This window comes from Lactuca virosa, chromosome 5, assembly GCF_052849685.1.
Source record: "Lactuca virosa cultivar CGN04683 chromosome 5, Lactuca_virosa_CGN04683_v6, whole genome shotgun sequence".
NCBI classification, from domain to species: Eukaryota; Viridiplantae; Streptophyta; class Magnoliopsida; order Asterales; family Asteraceae; genus Lactuca; species Lactuca virosa.
Window position 1 is genome coordinate 201,435,804 of NC_136430.1, and position 14,387 is coordinate 201,450,190.

Sequence of the window (14,387 nt, forward strand, 5' to 3'; positions counted from 1 at the left end):
CAAGATAAACGAAATGTATTATTAGGTTTTAATTGGTTTTGAAACTCCTAGATTCTTTTGAGATTCATTGAACTTTTCAATGGCATGTTTGAATCTCGAGTGTGCCCTTCAGGTTTTGTGACTGGGATGCCGAGGATCACAAAACAAGGTGTGAATAACCATGCAAATATACTTGGTACCCTTAATATTTACCCCTCAATCGATGTGCCGGTTAACCACACACGCTCCACCGATACTATGATAAACATTAAGTTACCCTTTGCCTACCTTGTTAAATCAAGCTAGTGTGCCGGTTAACCACACACGCTCCACTAACTGACTTAAGCAAAGTGCAAAGTGTAATTTCATGGGTTAGCACCAAATTCGCATTTTCCTAAGTAACTAAGATTGGGTATTATAAGTGTTTAGTTACTTAGTATTTATCATTATACTTATAATGAAGGGAGAATTATAGTCATTGTCCTACTTGTTCGGCTAACGACCCTCCACCAGTCAAGGAAGCGGTGGGTGAGAGTGGACACCCATTAAACTGCCATTTTATAGGCAGTAACCTTATACCCTCCTTATAGACCAGCTTCGTGAATGAGGCCTACTAATGGTAAGACGACTTGCTCTTATACATATAATATATTAAACTTTTAATATTATAATAGTATAAGGGTGTATTTTAGACATTTAAAATACTTGGTGGTTTAATCTATTAATTAAACTATACTCTTAATTTAATTAAATTTAAACCATGTCATTATGGAATTATTAATTCTCTTTTAATTAAACACTTTAATTATCTATTAATAAAGTCCATAAGAGTTAATTGAATTATTCAATAAAAACATCATAATTCCAATTATTAAATTCAAAATTAAAACCATTTAATTAATTGTTTAAGTTATGAACCCAAGAGTTTTAAAATTCAATTCTTTTTTTTATCATAAAAAACTTTTTCCAAATTCCAAAACTTGAGGGCAAGTTTTGTAACTCTTGAAAATTTTGGATTCCATAACTTATGGAGTTAAATACTTGTTTTATGATGAAACTTTTCATGTTCCATAACTTAAGAACAAGTTATGGAATTCTTTAAAACATTAAGACCAAGTTTTGTAACTCCATAAAAAACTTTGAATCAATTTTTTTTAAAAACCTTTTCATATCCATAACTTATGGAGGTTTCAAAAAACTCTTTAGATCAAACTTTTAAAACTAATAAAATAATCATATCATTTTATCTTTTACTAAATTTGACCTAATTCAACTCGTATATCAAATGATTCAAATTTTACAAATAATTAGTTTTTCACAAAAACAAGTAATTATCTTAAAATTTGACAAACGTCATGTTTTTTTTCCTTTTTTTTCCAACTTGAAAATAAAACATTTGCATCAATATAACAGAAAAGAACCCATGGCTCTGATACCACTGTTGGGTTTTGAGCATTCTAACACTCCTATGGTGTACATGCAACCCTATAAACCTTGGATCTATGTTTTCTTTATTATACATGAAAATATTAACTATTCCAAGGTTTCATCCTAACTAGCATATTATGAAGCACCTATACTACAAAGTTCTAGTTAGATGACATACCTTTTGATGTAGCTTGATGTCTTCAAGCTTTAAGAGCTTAGCCCCAATAGTGTGGAAGCCTCAAATGGAATCACAAATCACCAAAACACCTTGGAAGAACTTGAGAGAATATGTATGTACACTAAAATCGGCCCACTCTTATTTTTACACACTTGTGCCAATTTTATGAGCCAAGGACCCCTTTATATATTATGGAGGATTATGGTTACATCCATGTAAACCCTAATACCCATGACCTTTCATTTACATAGGATCCATGGGTTAAAAGCTCCATGGACCATCCATGAAAGCTTAGCCCAACCTAAATGAACTTGGCCCATTCCATATATATAAGAGTCCATATTTAATTAGTTCTTTTTGATCACTTAATTAATTCTAAATTAATTCTTGATCAATACTAATTAAATAATATGATTCCATATTAATATATTAGAACTTATAATATATTAATATAAATCATAAATATACTATTCTCAAAAGACTATCCATATAAATTGTGCCGGTGAAGTGCAACCCAAATGGACCATGCCGGGTCGGGTCAAGTACATACCAAATATAGTTATGGACTTAGACATTAATCCAACACCATATACTCCACAACAGAATGGAATCATCGAAAGGCGAAATCGTTCTCTGTACGAAGCGGCTCGAACTATGCTGAACTTCGCTTCCTTGCCTTTATATTTCTGGGCTGATGCTATTGCTGCTGCTTGCTACACGCAGAATAGATCGTATCGGAACAAGCGCTTCTCAATCACTCCTTATGAGATCTTGAACAACCGCAAGCCAAATGTGAAGTTCTTTCACGTGTTCGGTTCAAGATGCTTCATCTTCAACTCAAAGGAGAACCGAAACAAGTTTGATGCTAAGGCTGATGAAGGGATCTTTTTGGGCTACTCCTTGAACTCAAAGGCATATAGAGTTCTGAATAAACGTTCAAAGAAGATTGAAGAAACATACTATGTCACTTTTGACGACAACTATGTCAAGAAGTGGAAGACAACTGGAGATGCAATGCAAGAAATCTTTCCAAAGTCTGGTCAAGTCACGGTGCTGATTTCAAATCTTTTCGAGCAATACATGCTACTCTTCGATAAACCAGAGAAGGCTATTGATTCTGAATCCAAAGCTAAAGATAACCAAGTCGACAATTTGAACAAATTATTGACGACGCTACACAGAAGATGGCAGATGAACAACCGAAGGCAACTAAAAAGCCAGACTCAAGCGAACCTTCCAGTGATAGTCCTTATATCCAGGGGAGGGTTCGTCTCTTCCAAATAATCAAGATTCATAATTCCAGGTGGAGAATCCATCATCACCGTCATCAAGTTCAACCGAAAATCCAAACGAAGGGGAGTGTTCTGATCCAGAAATTGAACTCGTGTCATCATTTGAGGGGGAGAATACAAATGCTAATGATGATGATACACAATTAGAATTTGATGAAGAAATCAATGCAGAACTGGATCCCTCTTGTGATCCAAATTACCCTCCTCTTATAAAATGGACCAAAGATCATCCTCAAACTCAAATCATTGGAGAATCTTCTGAAAAGTTCTTAACTCAATCACAGCTGAAAGCGAAGCAAGCTGCATTATTCTCTCAAGTAGAATTTTGCATGTTCAACTCTTTCGTCTCCAAAGTTGAACCAAAGATGATAAATACAGCTCTTGATCATTCTGATTGGGTTCAAGCCATGCAAGACGAGCTGAACGAGTTTGAAAGAAACAAAGTATGGCGACTAATTCTAACTCCAAAGGATGCTTCGGTTGTCGGTCTCAAATGGGTATTCAGGAATAAGATGGACAAGGAAGGGAACATGATTTGCAACAAGGCTCGGTTGGTTGTGAAAGGATACTGTCAAGAAGAAGGTATAGATTATGAAGAGACCTTCGCTCCAGTTGCAAGATTAGAGTCAGTTCGAATCTTTCTTGCTTATGCTGCACACAAGAATTTTGAAGTCTATCAAATGGACGTGAAGTGTGCCTTTCTTATTGGAGAACTTGAAGAAACGGTGTACGTAGAGCAACCCCCAGGCTTCATGAACGAAAAGTATCCAGATCACTGCTACATTCTGGACAAGGCAGTATATGGTCTGAAACAGGCTCCCAGAGCATGGTATGAAACCCTTCCTCGATTCTTAAAAATGTCCAAATTTAAACAAGGTTCGGTTGACCCAACCTTCTTTCGTAAGAAAGAGGGTAACCACCTTATGATAGTCCAAATTTATGTTGATGATATCATCTTCGGCTCCACGAATCCCAACCTAACAGCTGAATTCAGGAAGTTGATGGAAACTAAATTTGAGATGAGCTCATTGGGTCCGATTAACTTTTTCCTTGGCTTGAATATTAGACAGGGACCCGAAGGCATTTTTATCAATCAGGAGGTGTACACAAAGACATTGCTTGCCAAGTTTGGCATGATGGGAGACTCAAAGGTGAAAGTTCCTATGGCATTTGGAACTAAACTTACACCATCGTTGGAGAAACCGGTTGTAGACATGACGCTTTATCGTCAGATGATTGGGTCACTGATGTATCTTATAGCCAGTAGGCCAGATATAATGTTCCCAGTCTGCTATTGTGCCCGATTCCAAGCTAACCCACGAGAACCTCACATGCTGGCAGTGAAGAACATCTTTCGTTATCTGAAGCGAACCTCCTCTCTCGGTCTATGGTATCCAGCCAACTCAGGATTTTTTGTCCAAGCATTCTCAGACGCTGACCTAGGAGGTTGTGGATTGGATCGTAAAAGCACTACTGGAGGATGCCAATTTCTGGATGGCAAATTAGTAAGCTGGCAATCAAAGAAACAAACCTGTGTTTCTCTCTCCACAGCTGAAGCTGAATATATTGCTGCAGCATCATGCACATCTCAAGTCATTTGGATACAAAGTCAGCTTAGAGACTATGGGCCGAACATGAAGAAAATCCCACTATATTCCGACTCAGAAAGTGCAATTAGGATTTGTCATAACCCAGTGCAACACTCAAAGACAAAGCACATAGCACTGCGGTATCACTTCATCAAAGATCATGTGGAAGACGGTAATGTAGAAATCCATTTTGTCAGAACCACTGATCAATTAGCAGACATCTTTACTAAGGCCTTACCTGAAGCAAGTTTCAATAAGATCCTTCAAGGCCTAGGAATGATGGAAGCCGAATCAGTACCGAAATCACCTTCGCTTCATTAAAGGTTAGAAGCGAAATAGAGCGAACGCTCGGTCTATTTCGGGTTCGGTTCACATGGGAACCGAAATGAACCGAACGCTCGGTCTATTTCGGGTTCGGTCCTTCTGAACTCAGTTCGCTTCGTTTTCATTAAAAGGAAATTTAGTTGTATTCTTTTGTACATTCTTTTACATACTCATTTTTATGTTTTTCTTTTCATTTTTTTTATTTTCATAAAATCCAAAAATACTTTTCCTTTTGTTCTTATTTCTCTTTCTTTAAATTTTTTTCATAAAATATAAAAATATTTTCCATTTTATTTCATTTTTCTCATGTGTTTTCTTTGTATAAAAGTTAATCTCAATGATGGAGCTGAAGCAGGTATAAATTCTTTTCTATGGATTAGTTAGGTGTCCCTAGATGCATGCTGCTGCATGTTGACCAAAGCCTCTAAAGATTTTGAGTGAAGTCTTAATAATGTGATATATACAAATCATGTTTTCCCAATTAGGCTGTTACATTCTCTCTAATCGTAAGCTACCTTACTCTTCTCATATTGAGTTTAGAGTCTTCTGGTTGGTCCTACTTTTATAGCAGAGGTACATTCGGTTCTTAAACCACCTACGTCAGTTTTCTCCGTCTCACTTCATATCATTCATGTAACCCTTGAGACTCTCAACACTTACCACTGAGGTTTATGGTTACCCAAAAATCTGTGTTTATGATCTTAGTCTCGTGTCACTACGTACTAAGTGAAACCCACAAGTCAATACCCATAATGCATTGACGGTGAACAATTACTATGTTCTAGCTTTCACCAATGAAATATCTTTTTATTTTGAGCGATCCTTTTGAAATTGTCTATCACCAAGACTTTTCTTCCCCAAGGATCCAGTTTTATTTTTTTTTGAGATTTCTTATCTTCAACAAGTCACTGAATACATGTCAAACCTACTTGTTCAACAGGCCTCATTGGTCTCACAAGTACTTCATTCTCTTTCGGTCTTATATCAAGAATCGAAACTTGAATTGAAGCGAAAGCCACCATTACAAACCTTATATATAAAAGATGCCTTTCATTGCTTCTTAAAAGGCACTTGATCGTATTTTGACGGGAAACCTTACAGACACTTTGAAAGTCTCTCTTGACTTGAAAGGAAGAGATTCGTGCCCGGGATCCATTGTTTTATGTCTTCATTGACATCACAATATCCCACAAAGTTCGATTTATTTCTTTATCATTCACACTGTATGCACGAAAATCTTTGATTTTCCAAAATTCTGGTTCAAGTTTGTATAAGCTATTTTTCGTATAGCTTGGGCTCTAAAAGTGTTATGGCAGTTCTCAAATGAAATAATCAGGTTGATAAAGGTTCAAGTTATTTATGTTGGTGACGTTTCAGATAAAGCACAACGGTTGAGTCAGCAGTTATCCAACAGTTTCGTCGATTTGAAAAAGGTGATATCTATGGAAAGACGCGTAAAAGTGAAACGTTTTTCTCTCTCCTGCGTCATCATCGGGGTTGCCAATTGTCTAATCCCCATTGCATCAGGAACCATTTCACAAAAGACAAGATTTCAGGCGGATTTTTCTCTCTCCTACTCTCACGTATAATAGGGTTTCTCCCAATCAACTTTACTCTTTTACCGCTCTCAAATCTTCTAAAAGCAAACGACGATTTCTCTCACTGTTCACCATCTTCTTCTCAAGCTTCATCCATGGCGGAATCCTCTTCTGTTCAAGATACCTCTGTTCACTCTACTTTTCTAACCATCAAACCTCAACAAAACCTCTTGATCGACCTTACACCGTTCACCTATGAACCCTACATGCTGCAGGTTGTGGAATGCCTCAAACACTCTCCGCTTGTCGACGCTCTCACAAAGGTGGCTGTAGTTCCCATGTCCTATCTCTCTCATATCTACTCCACTGCCCATTATGACAAAGTTGCAGAGAGAATCCACTTTGACATTCACAACGAGAAGACCTCGATTTCCAAAAATCGTTTCTGCACACTGCTAGGTCTTGCTCATGAACCCACCATGGTAAACCCTGATTCCATCACTACCGGTCAACTATTCTCAATGTTCTACAACATGGGGTACACAGAAACCCTAACAACAGTGACAAAGTTCAAGAAATCCTACCTTCCCCCACAATGGAACAGCCTCTTCACTCTCTTGTTCAAAGGTCTTTCAGAGCGCAGTGCTGGATCAGACGGGGAGAGTAAATCGTTCATGACTATCCTTTACGGGTTGTACAATGGAGTGCATCTTGATTATGGTTCAATCCTATGGCAACAGATTGTTCAGAGCTTAACCTCCTCCTCTCGCCATTCTGAAGTCTCGTGTGGCAGGTTCTGGTCGATTGTCACGAAGTGGGCGATGGATCGTTTTCATGTCCCAATCATGGCGGACTCGGTTCTCTCCTCCATCGCCACATTCCATACAACGAATACTATTGTCACTGATCCGTCAAAGTTTTCATTTGTTGGATCAATTCCAGCATCCATGTATGCTTGTGTGCCTGAGGTCAGTCCGGTCATTCTAGAGTACAAGAAGCTTCCTTCTGCGGGTCTGAGGGAACTCACACCCGCTATGATTCGCTCCATAGAAGAGACAGACAAGCCATCAAAGAGGGGAAAGAAACAAGAAAAACAAAAGGAAGTGAGGGTTATCAAAGCAGCTAAGGGGCAAACTCCACGGAAGCGAAAGTCTGACAAGGCGGCTCCTTCCCAGCCTAAGCAGAAGAAAACCAAAAAGCCAGCCCGGAGGCTTATCCTTCAATCTTCCAGTGATTCAGATTCTGAGTATCTTCCTACAGGCAACAAACAACCTACTCCTACCGCATCTGAGAGCGAAAGCTCTGATGAGGAGGTTTCGGTTCGTGGTGATACTCCACCTAGGTCACCTACACCCGAGGTACCCGTTCGTTCCCCAATACCTTCTTCTCCACCTGCTTCTATTCCTATTTCCTTACCAACAACCTTCCCAATTATCACATCCCAACCCACCTCTACCATTCCCATTCCCACTCCTCTCTTTTCTGAAGCCACAACAACAACCACCACTGGAGTTCAAACCAACGTATCTGATACGGGGGTTCGGTCTTCAGTGCCCGAGACAACCAAACCACTATCTCCCACACCTTCAACCGAAACCAATACTGTCCTTGGTGGTGAAGACATGGACTTTGATTCTTTCTACTACAGCCCCTACGGAGTTCAGAGTGATGAAGATGATGATGCTCCTATTACCAAAAAGCACATCAAGGAGCTGAATGCCAAACTTGACACTCTCATGGCCTCTTCCTCCTCTCACAATCCCTATTCTGAAGCTGCTATTCAGACCATGCTTGACTCCTTTGTCAAGGCTCATGATGCTTCCATTTCTAATGCCACAACAGCTATTACCGCTTCAACCAAAGTCTATACAGATGCGACCGAAAAAGTCGATAAACTAATCCAAGACGCTAATATCTTTCTTTAATCCTTACAGGGAGCAGCTGAGTTGAACGCTTCTAAAGTGACCAGCTCAATTACCAAACTCGAAGAAGCTTTTGCTGCTGAGAAGCAAAACTTTGCCATTCTTCGCCAGGATATTCAAAAGGATAATGCTGCCCTTTTGTCCTCTCTCAATGAACGTTTCACTAAGCTTCAAGCTGATCTAGCCATGGAGAACTCACTCATGGATGATCTTGCTCTCAAGACTACTCAGCTGAAAACCAAGAATCTCCAACTTTCTCAGGCGAACCACGAGGTCAATTAACTTCGCTCTTAAAGGGTTATCGTCAAAAGCTGTGTCTCAGACGTACATGCCATTTTATCGAACGTCCTGGAGGCTCACGACCCAATCCTGACAATCTCAGTTCGACGCCATCTTGCTGACAAATTCCGTCCTGCCCTTGGGATGTTGAGTCGCATTGAAGGTGTTTCAGAGACTATGGTACCTCCGAAACAAGGGGGAGAAGGACTAACATCTTCGTCTCAACCTCCTCCTAAGTCTCAACCTCCTCCCACTTCCCAGCCAGAACAACAGAAGACTGAGCATGCTTCAAATTCGGGCTTTAAGGCTAAAGGCAAGGGTACTGTGGATGATAGTGATGAGGAAGAGGAGACAATCGCTGAAGCCCTGAAGTGAAAGGCAAGGGAAAGGGAATCGATCTCAACGCAAAAATTGTAAAGGAAGCTGAAGAGAAAGAAAGAAGATTAAAGGAGGCTCATGATCTCCTAGAAAGCAAGAAAACCCTTTTTCCCTTTTGGACTCTAGAGAAGCTGATCAAAGAAGCCATCGAATCTCCTAGCACTCATTGGCTTGAGCCAGTAGTGTCTTTGGATTGTGAAAACACAAAGAATTCTCAGTTTGATATGCCTATCACCCGGAAGGCGTTTGTTTTACATTGCTTCCTTCCGATTGCACAAGTCCCACATCCACACCCGAAGGTTGACCGTGAGCTCATTGACTACTACTTGGAGTTCGCTCAACCTCAATATCTTACTTGGAGCGCTCAGAAAATTATCACAGTTCGGGTCCTTAAGCCTCAAGCAGCAGCGAAATACATCAACGTCAAATTCAAGGTTACCAGAGGTTCGGCCATGTCTGAGCATACCTTCTCCCTTGCTGATCTACCCAATCTCAATCCTCATGATTGGATTGTTCTGCATAACATTCTTCTCTCCAACCCAATTGAGTATGAGACAATAATTGATCATCTGAAAAGATTGTTAGTCTGCTACATTCTGGAGGTAGCTAAGATGGATCAAGAGATCGCTTCGGTTTTCAGAAAGAAGCCCACCATTTTGTCTGTTGGTTCTGCAAGTGATGTCAACAAGATGAAGATGGGAAAGATTGATCCGGTGTTAAACTCTGTGATGTTCACCAAACAGGATGGTAAGAAATGCCTGTTCGCTTTAACTGATAAACATCTCTTTACTACTTCGTGCTTGTAGTATGTTCTGGGGATTATGTTGGATATATTGTCTAAGTCCATAACTTTATTTGGTATGTATTTGACCCGACCCGGCATGGTCCATTTGGGTTGCATGGCATTGCAATACTTGGATAGACTAGATGAGAGAATAAGGCACTTATGATTATTAATATATTATAAGTTGTAATATATTAATAATAGTATTATTTAATTAGTATTGATCAAGTGTTAATCTAGTATTAATTTGGTGATCAAAGTGAGACTAATTAAATATATAGGGTTGATTATGACAATCATCAATTCTTTTATGGTGGATTAATGATCCATGGTTTATGGGTTTGGTTATAACCATATGGAGCTCCATGGATAGTCCATGGGAGTTACAAACCCATGGGTCATGAGAAATCAAGAGTCATGACAATTAAGGGCATTCATGTGTAAACCCTAATTGTGACAACACTATAAAAGGAACCCTATGGCTAGCAAAATCGTGACCTAGTGTTACTAGAGAGGGCATAACCGATTTTGTGTGCTAGAAGTATTCTCTCAAGTTATTCCAAGTCTTGTGGTGTTGTGTGAAGCATTTGAGGCACAACATTTGGGGTGCTAGGCTCACAAAGTCTTAAAGGAATCCAAGCAACAACAAGGTATGTATTTCTACTAGTTTTATGTTCTATGTAATCCCCATGCCATGCTAGTAAGGAAACAACCTTGAAAAGAAATTTGCATGTATATAGAGAAAACATAGATTCAAGGTTATTAGGGTTGCATGTACACTTAGGAAGTGTTAGAATGCTCAAAAACCCATCAGTTGTATCAGAGCCTAGGATTGTTTTCTGTATACTTGTTGCAAAACTGCTTCTGTATACTTGTTGCAAAACTGCTTAAAAAAAATCGAAAATTCTGCACTCTGACGACTGGACTCGCCGAGTCCATGGGGAGGACTCGCCGAGTCCATGAACAAATTCATCCTACTCGACGAGTAGAATAATGCACTCGGCGAGTAGGAGCGTGCTGGGCCGTTTTGTCGAGTTTTGTTGCTGAAAATGGATTAAGATCATTATCCCAGTCTGTTTTGGACTTGTAAAATCTATTTTTCAAAATGATAATGATTATGTTAACCCATTTTACATGACTTTTATCAATTTTCAAGTATTGTATATGTTTATATGATTTTCTTGAAATTGCTTGACATGAATTTGTGTTCTTATGAGTTTTTAGAAGATCATAGGAATTATATGTAACCTCCATCTATGTTTAATTCATGATCTTAATGGCTATGATGGTGTCCATAACTTGTCCTCAAGTTATGGATAACCAAAAGTCACTTCTTTTAATTAGGATTAAAGAACTAAAGAGGTTTCATAAAATGAAGAGTCTTCATTTTTATGAACCATTAAAACTCATAAGTTACAAATTGAAGAGATTGAAGAGACTTGGAATAGTTTCAAATCTTGCCCTCAAGTTTTGGAATTTGAAAAGTCTTACACTTTAATACTTTAATTCCAAATTAAACCTTAGATTTTTAAAAAGTTTAAAAATCAACACTTATACTATTATTATAATTTTATTATATAGATATGTATAAGAATATGTCATTCTTACCGTTAGTAGGCCTCATTCACGAAGCCGGTCTATAAGGGGGGTATAAGGTTGTTGCCTATAAAATGGTGACTTAATGGGTGTCCACTCTCACCCACCGCTTCCTTGATCGGTGGAGGGTCGTTAGCCGAACGGGTAGGATACGACTTTAAATACTCGTTAAAAGTATAATGAATTATAAAGTAACTATACATTATAAATTCCCAATCTTAGTTACTTTAGGAAAATGTGAAATTGGTGCTAGCCCATAAAATTACACTTTGTACCTTACCAAGTCGTTAGTGGAGCGTGTGTGGTTAACCGGCACACTAACATGGACTAGTAAGAGTGGCAAAGGGTAACTTGACTTTATTATAGATCGGTGGAGCGTGTGTGGTTAACCGACACATCGATTAGGTAATATTGTTGAGGGTACCAAGTCAATTTGTATGGTTATTCATACCTTGTTTGTGATCCTCGGCATCCCAGTCACAAACTTGAGAGGGCACAATCGAGATTCAAACATGCCATTGAAAAGTTCAATGTATCTCAAAAGATGTAGGAGTTTCAAAACCAATAAAACCTAATAATAAAATATTTCGTTCTTATTGTGGAAATTGGTAAATCGTCATTTACCTACCTTCAAATATTTTATAGTATGGATTACGTCATCCCTCTTCCAACTATAAATAGTTTGTTGGATCCTAGCCTTAATATTTCAATTGGGTGAATTATTAAGGATTCCTAATCTAATGAAACTTGTCTTTCTTTCCTTTCAGATGTCTTCCAACAATGTTTCTGGCTCAAACCCAACAGGCTCCTTTTCCCTTATGAACTTGTGTGGTAAGGTCATCTTTGATGGATCCAATTTCAATGAGTGGATCAGAAACATCAGAATGATTACCTGCTATGAGGACAAATAATATGTCCTCGATAAGGAGCTTAAGGTTGTGAATGAAGCCACTGCTACTCCTGAAGAGTTTGCGGAGTTTGTTGCACATGAAAAGGATGCTACTAAAGTAGCATGCATCATGATGGCCACCATGACTCCTGAACTTCAAAAATCCTATGAAGATTTCTACCCCTATGAGATGCACCTGGATCTGATGGAAAGGTACCATCAGAGCGCGCGTCAGGAGAGGTATGAAATCATCTCCTCCATGATAACCGCAAGGATGAAGGATGGTGAACCCATCACCGGTCACTTGCAGAAGATGCAAAGGTTCGTTGACCGGTTGCTGAAGCTAAATGTTGACTTTCCTGAGGAAATGGCGATTGACATCATTCTCCATTCCTTACCTCCAAGTTATGATCAGTTTCGTATGACTTATCATATGAACAAGGAGGAAGTCACACTTAGCAAACTTCAAGGACTCTTAAGGACAGCTGAAAATGGCCTTAAGGGTAAAGCGGTTGCTACTTCTACTCCTTCAACAGCACCTGTTCTGGCTATTGGGCAGGGAAAGGGTAAGAAGAGGAAAAACCCTTCGAAGGGTACCAAGGGTAAGACTCTTGATGGTTCCTCTTCAAGTGGGACAAAGAAAGGTCCCATTACTCCATCTGCAAACCCAAAGGAAGCACAATGCTTCTATTGCCAGGATAAGGGACACTTCAAGCGAAGCTGCCCTAAATATCTGCAAGATGTAAAGGATGGGAAGGTTAAACCCACCCATGCAGGTATTTACACAATATTGTCTAATAACTCATCTAATGCTAATTCTTGGGTGCTTGATATGGGTTGTGGTATTCACATCTGTACTGATTTGCAGGCACTAAGAAGAAGTGAGCAAGTGGAGCACGGGAAGATAAACTTAGTCACGGGCAACAGGAAAGTATCACCTGTTACCAAGATAGGAGTTTATTCTTTATTGCTTAATAATGGGTTAATGTTAGATTTGAATAAGTGTTGTTACTCGCCCGAAATGGCGAGAAATATTATTTCTTTTCATGGCTTGTACAAACAAGGTTTTTCATTTTCATTTGATAATAAAAATGGTGCTATTAATGTTTATTACAATGATGTATTTTACTTTAAAGCATTGCCTTGTGATGGTGTATATGAAGCCGTGAATGTTGTAGACAATCTAGGAAATAATGTGTTGTATATTGATTCTTCACATAGCTTGGATAAAGCATCCTTGTGGCATTGTCATCTTGGACATGTTAACAAGAAGCGCATAGGCCAACTCCAAAAGGCTGGAGTCTTGGAATCATTTGACCTTAAGTCAGATGATAGTTGCGAGTCTTGTTTACTTGGAAAAATGACAAAGTCACCCTTCACAGGTACTTGTGATAGGGGTGAAGGTTTGTTGGACCTTGTACACACGGATGTGTGTGGGCCCTTCAGAGTTGCTACAAGGGATGCTAATCGCTATTATGTGACTTTTACTGATGATTACAGTAGATATGGATATATTTACTTAATCAAGCATAAGTCAGAAACCTTTGAAAAGTTCAAGGAGTTTAAGCAGGAAGTGGAGAATCAACTGGGCAGGAACATCAAGATGCTCCGATCCGATCGGGGAGGAAAGTATCTTAGCATTGAGTTCCTTGACTATCTTAAGGAATGTGGGATTGTCTCACAATTGACACCTCCCAGAACACTACAGTTGAATGGTGTAGCTGAGAGGCGCAATCGAACCTTGTTGGATATGGTTCGTTCCATGATGAGTCGAGCTTCGTTACCAATCTCTTTCTGGGGGTATGCCTTAGAGACTGCCGCCCATATCCTTATTCTAGTCCCTACTAAAAAGGTTGCCAAAACACCTCACGAGATGTGGACTGGGAAAGTTCCCAATTTGGACCACATCAAGATTTGGGGTTGTGAAGCTTTCGTGAGGCGTGAGACTCATGATAAGCTTGAACCTCGAAGTGAGAGGTGTATTTTCATCGGCTACCCACAGAGATCCTTTGGTTACCTCTTCTACAGACCCAGTGATAATGTGGTCTTTGTAGCAAGAAGAGGAGTCTTTCGTGAGAGAGAATTCATAAGCCAAGGGGACAGTGGGAGGCAAATTGACCTTGAAGAGCTTCAAGAGTCAAGTGGTAAAGGAACCTCAAATGCTATCGACCAACCTGAGGAGGAAACTCCTGTTGATCCGATAGATGAGTC